Here is a 6,737-nt window from a genome sequence, read left to right on the forward strand (position 1 = left end):
ACAAGTGTAACAGAGGTGAGGATTTTCCTAGGATTAGCTAGTTATTATCGAAGATTTGTGGAAGGATTCTTCCTTATTGCTGCTCCCCTGACTCGGCTAACGCGGAAGAGTGTGAAGTTTGAATGGACAGATGAGTGTGAGCAAAGTTTCCAGGAGTTGAAGAAGAGATTGACCACTGGCCCAGTGCTTGTTATTCCATCCACTGATGAGGGGTTTGTGATATATAGTGATGCATCCCATCAAGGCTTAGGCTGCGTATTAATGCAAAATGGTAGAGTGGTGGCTTATGCATCTCGGCAACTAAGGAATCATGAGAAGAATTACCCGACACATGATATTGAATTGGCAGCTGTGGTATTCGCTCTCAAACTTTGGAGACATTACCTGTATGGAGCAAGATGTGAGATTTATACAGACCACAAGAGTTTGAAATATTTGTTCACTCAGAAAGAACTCAACTTAAGACAGAGGAGATGGATGGAATTAATTAAAGATTATGATTGCACGATCAACTATCATCCAGGGAAAGCAAATGTCGTGGCAGATGCATTGAGTAGGAAATCAGCAGGAAGATTAGCAGGTATGTGGAGTGTTCACGACACACTTATTAATGAATTTAGGTCATTGGAAGTTAAACTAGAGGTGACCAGTTCTGGAACATTGATGGCTATTTATGATGTGAAGCCAGTGCTAATTGATCGAATTCGAGAAGCGCATCAAGTAGATCCATTTTTGGTAGAGATGAAAAACAAGATTAAGGAAGGCAAGAAGTTTGAATTTCTTTTGAAAGAGGATGACACACTTATGTTCGGGAATCGAATCTGTGTACTTGATGACGCTAGGTTGAAGAGAGAAATTCTTGCACAAGCCATAGCTCACCATTTGTGATGCACCCGGGAAGCACTAAGATGTACTATAATTTGAAGAGAAGTTATTGGTGGTATAACATGAAAAAGGAAATAGCTGAATATGTTGCTAAATGTCTAGTATGTCAGCAGGTTAAGGCAGAACATCAGCACCCATCCGGGTTATTACAACCTCTTCCGGTACCTGAATGGAAATGGGAGAAGATCACCATGGATTTTGTCTCGGGACTTCCACGAACCCGAAGGGGGCATGATTCTATATGGGTGATAGTTGATAGGCTGACTAAATCCGCTCACTTCCTACCAGCTAAAACGACATTTGGTGCTGATCAGTTGGCACAATTGTTCATTAAAGAGATTGTGAGGTTGCACGGTGTGCCGGTATCTATAGTATCAGACAGAGGCTCATATTTTACTTCCAAGTACTGGAATAGTTTTGTTACTGCTCCGGGCACGAAGCTGAATTTGACCACTGCTTTTCATCCAGAATCAGATGGGCACAGTGAAAGGACCATTCAAACATTGGAGGATATGTTAAGAGCGTGTATCATAGAATTTCAAGGTAACTGGGATGACTACCTTCCTTTGATGGAATTTGCCTATAATAACAGTTACCAATCTAGTATTGGAATGGCTCCTTATGAGTCGCTTTATGGTCGAGCTTGTCGAACACCTTTGTGTTGGAATGAAGTTGGAGAGAGGCAATTAACTGGACCGAAAATAGTCGACTTAACGGCCGAAAAGGTCAAGGTTATCAGGGAAAGATTAAAGACCGCTCAAGGGCGACAAAAGAATTATGCGGATAAACGAAGGAAGGACCTCGAGTTCCAGCAAGAGGATCGAGTTTTCTTAAAAGTATCACCTTGGAAGGGTATTATGAGATTTGGTAAGAAAGGAAAGCTTAGTCCTAGATATATCGGGCCATACGAGATTGTGGAGCGCATTGGGAAGGTGGCATACCGGTTGGCTCTACCCCCTAAACTGTCTCGTATCCATAACGTGTTTCATGTGTCAATGTTGCGTAAGTATATACCGGACCCATCTCATGTTCTGAGTTATCAACCGGTAGAGTTAAATGAGGACTTGACATATGAGGAAGAGCCAGTGGAGATCTTAGATAGGAAAGAGCAGGTCCTTCGAACCAAGAGAATTCCGTTAGTAAAGGTGTTGTGGAAGAGTCATTGATAGAAGAAGCCACTTGGGAACCCGAGGATTATATGAGAGTCAACTATCCATACCTTTTCCCGATATCAGGTAAATAATTTCGGGGACGAAATTTTCATTAGTGGGGGAGATTGTGAGGCTAGTGCTCACCAAACATGCATATATGCTCATATACATATCCATATGCACATGCATGGTTACATAACATACATTTATATAATATACCATAAATTGTGGCTGGATCTTTAAATGTATATAATATACCACAGCTTGTGGCTGAATCTTTATCAATATGAAAAAAAAAACGAAAAAGTGAGAAATTAGATAGAGATGAGTGTAGAATGGGCCAAGTGGCCTCCTCTTCAGCAGCCCTTTCCTTCCCACCGCCTTTGACCATCTTTGACCACCTTCTTTTTCTCCTTTTCTTCCTTATTTAGGCCATACCCTCCCTTGCTTTATCCCTAGCTGAAAGAAAACGAAAATGAACCAGAAGAGAGAGAGAGAGAGAGAGAAGAGCCAAATATGTCCAATTCAACCTATATCAGCTAGGAAAGCTAACTAAATTCCCGTAAATTAACCTTTTGAAACTTGATCAACTAAGATGGATGCAAGAAGAGCCACAAACTATGTACAACATAGTAAATATGAATGTTTAAATCATAGATAATCAACTTACTAATCAATACTCCAACTTAGTCTTCTTCCTCTTCTTCTTCTCCACGAATTTTCTCAACTCAGTTCAGTTCTCTCTCTCTCTCTCTCTCTCTCTTCTGGTTCATTTTTGTTTTCTCTCAGCTAGGGATAGAGCAAGGGAGGGTATGGCTTAAATAAGGAAGAAAAGAAGAAAGAAATGGTGGTCAAAGATGGTCAAAGGCGGTGGGAAGAAAAGGGCTGCTGAAGAGGAGGCCACTTGGTCCATTCTACACTCATCTCTATCTGACTTCTCACTTTTTCGTTTTTTTTTTTCATATAGATGAAGATCCAGCCACAAGTTTTGGTATATTATATACATTTAAAGATCCAGCCACAAATTATGGTATATTATATCCATGTATGTTATGTAACCATGCATGTGCATATGGATATGTATATGTGTGCCTATATATGTGCATTTGGTAAAGACCGATCTCACAGTCCAGGCTGAACTGTTTTTAGACCCAGGCCAAGTGGAACTTCAGGAAGTAATTGCTATTGAAGATTCGTCGATCGTGTTTCATCCAATCGAGGTAAAATTTGCTAAAACATATACGACTCCACCGAGGAAGCAACAGTTCAGGCAACGAGTTGGCTGGCGTGGAAAAACAAAGTAGTCAATTTATGAAGAATTACTGGAAAGAGTTTTCAAAGAAAAGATGTTGTTGAAGTGGCAAGTTAAGAAGCGGCGAAACGCACAAATCAAGACGGAGAGAAAATCGACGAAGACTCAAGGTCGAGTGTTTCCCCAACCGAGAGGGGATGATGTGCTTCAGTGTGAGACCCCGTATTTACACACACATATATACATAAGCTATATATATATATATATATATATATATATATATATATATTATGTAGAAGTTGCTGGAAAAAAAAAAGAGGAATGGAGCCATGGGCTCCACGTGGCCCAAATTGTTCCCCTCATTTTCCACCGCCATATTTGTTTCTTTCTTTTCTTCCTTGTCTTTTTTTCCATTTGTTTCTTCCCTTCCTTCCTTGCCCTATTTTCTCTGCGGAGGGGATCGAAGAAAAAGAAACAGAGGAGGGAGATAGAGAGAGCAAGGAAAAAAAAAACGTGAGTCTTGTCCATTCCGAGCTCTGCTGCTTAAACTTGGTCTGAGTTGCACTTCAATTTCTTGCCCGATTCGGGATAGTTGGCCTAAGCTCGATACCTTGTTGTCATATTGATATACGGGTGAGTTGCACAATTGACTCTTGATAGAATTGAGTATATGTAGCATGATTATGGTGATTTAAAATTGAGTTTGAGATAGCAGCTAGGATGGGTGATAATTTATTAATTGACTTGTGTTTGGTTATTCAATTTCGATGGCTGGCAGTGGGGCTTGAGATATAGGCTGAATGGTATATCAATTATTTGTTTGATTTGGGGTCATTTGGAGTGATTTTGAAGGCTTGAGGCCGAGATTGAGAGATGGAATGAGATGCATGATGTTCCAATAATCGATTTAAGCATGTCTAGCTTGATTTTGGAGATATAATGATGAATTTTTGTTGTCGGCTGAATTGCTTGGTACTTGATTCTTTTCTTCCACTTTCTTGCATTCAATTGGATGGACAAAGTTCAAGGGTGTATTTAGTTACGGTTCTTGAGTTGTAGTCTAATGAACAAGGAAGCTAATTATATGGGGTTTATAGCTGGAATTGTTTTTCTTTTCGTGGTTCAGCTATTCTATTAATTCGTAAAATTAGAATTTCCTTTTCTTATTTGGTTACCGCTCTGCTAGTAACTGGTTCAATGCTGTCTCTTTGTGATTGATGCTTAAATGGCCAAAGGAGCTTTAAATTGCCTTGTTGTAGAAGTTAATGTTCGTTACAACATATAACTACATATATATTATATATTTCGTGCTATGAGCTGCCTTACATTCTTGGTTGCCGTTTCTTTTAGAGGAATAGGTAATGTACATATTTGAGGAAGTTGGGAGCTAGCTAACTATGGGAGTTGGTGAGGTAGCTGAAGAATAATGATTGTTATTTAATTTGTATCAGCTAGATATGGTGAGTGAATTCACTTATATATATTGTTGTTGTTAAGTTACTAAAGTTCTAGTATTGCTATTTTAGCTTAGATAAGTTATTATAAATTTTTATAAATCATATTGTGTAGACAATGCTAGGAGATTACGCTTTGCTGCCTTGAGTTTCACGATGTCGGATTTCTTATATAGAGTATTATCTGGTTGTTGCTATTACTGTGATTATATATTTTTGGTCTTTTATGAATCTCCCATTTACCTAGAAATTGACAAGAAACAATTAGGTTTGTTTAAATGGGAATTATGGAGATTGTTTAAATAGTTTTGACATAGATGAGGAATGGACATAATGAATATGATATATATGTATAGCTCGGGATTCATTGGAAATAATAAGTCTAAAGAAGATCGTGGGAGGTATTAAAAGCCTTGTAATGGTGTTATGCTAATTATTCTCTAAACTTATGTTTGCAAATCATAGGGATTAAGGAGACTGAATTCTTGTACTCTTTGATAAAGATCCAGCCACAAGTTGTGGTATATTATATACATTTAAAGATTCAGCCACAATTTATGGTATATTATATACATGTATGTTATGTAACCATGCATGTGCATATGGATATGTATATGAGCATATATGCATGTTTGGTGAGCACTAGCCTCACAATCTCCCCCACTAATGAAAATTTCGTCCCCGAAATTATTTACCTGATATCGGGAAAAGGTATGGATAGTTGACTTTCATATAATCCTCGGGTTCCCAAGTGGCTTCTTCTATCGAATGACTCTTCCACAACACCTTTACTAACGGAATTCTCTTGGTTCGAAGGACCTGCTCTTTCCTATCTAAGATCTCTACTGGCTCTTCCTCATATGTCAAGTCCTCATTTAACTCCACCGGTTGATAACTTAGAACATGAGATGGGTCCGGTATATACTTACGCAACATATGGGGGTAGAGCCAACCGGTATGCCACCTTCCTAATGAGCTCCAGAATCTCGTATGGCCCGATATATCTAGGACTAAGGTTTCCTTTCTTACCAAATCTCATAATACCCTTCCAAGGTGATACTTTTAAGAAAACTCGATCCCCTTGCTGGAACTCGAGGTCCTTCCTTCGTTTATCCGCATAATTCTTTTGTCGCCCTTGAGCGGTCTTTAATCTTTCCCTAATAACCTTGACCTTTTCGGCCATTAAGTCGACTATTTCCGGTCCAGTTAATTGCCTCTCTCCAACTTCATTCCAACACAAAGGTGTTCGACAAGCCCGACCATAAAGCGACTCATAAGGAGCCATTCCAATACTAGATTGGTAACTGTTATTATAGGCAAATTCCATCAAAGGAAGGTAGTCATCCCAGTTACCTTGAAATTCTATGATACACGCTCTTAACATGTCCTCCAATGTTTGAATGGTCCTTTCGCTCTGCCCATCTGATTCGGGATGAAAAGCAGTAGTCAAATTCAGCTTCGTGCCCAGAGCAGTAACAAAACTATTCCAGTACGTGGAAGTAAAATATGAGCCTCTGTCTGATACTATAGATACCGGCACACCGTGCAACCTCACAATCTCTTTAATGAACAATTGTGCCAACTGATCAGCACCAAATGTCGTTTTAGCTGGTAGGAAGTGAGCGGATTTAGTCAGCCTATCAACTATCACCCATATAGAATCATGCCCCCTTTGGGTTCATGGAAGTCCCGAGACAAAATCCATGGTGATCTTCTCCCATTTCCATTCAGGTACCGGAAGAGGTTGTAATAACCCGGATGGGTGCTGATGTCCTGCCTTAACCTGCGGACATACTAGACATTTAGCAACATATTCAGCTAGAAATTGACAAGAAACAATTAGGTTTGTTTAAATGGGAATTATGGAGATTGTTTAAATAGTTTTGACATAGATGAGGAATGGACATAATGAATATGATATATATGTATAGCTCGGGATTCATTGGAAATAATAAGTCTAAAGAAGATCGTGGGAGGTATTAAAAGCCTTGTAAT

The 6,737-nt window shown here is 39.2% G+C and overlaps 1 long non-coding RNA gene across 1 annotated transcript; it reads left to right on the forward strand.

Moving 5' to 3' along the window:
• Positions 1 to 3,686: 3,686 nt before the first annotated feature.
• Positions 3,687 to 4,939, forward strand: LOC116196690. Its single transcript, XR_004154871.1, has 2 exons — positions 3,687 to 3,921; positions 4,639 to 4,939. It is a non-coding gene; the product is annotated as an uncharacterized LOC116196690 (long non-coding RNA).
• Positions 4,940 to 6,737: the final 1,798 nt, after the last annotated feature.

This window comes from Punica granatum, chromosome 1 (genome assembly GCF_007655135.1).
Source record: "Punica granatum isolate Tunisia-2019 chromosome 1, ASM765513v2, whole genome shotgun sequence".
Classification (NCBI taxonomy): domain Eukaryota; kingdom Viridiplantae; phylum Streptophyta; class Magnoliopsida; order Myrtales; family Lythraceae; genus Punica; species Punica granatum.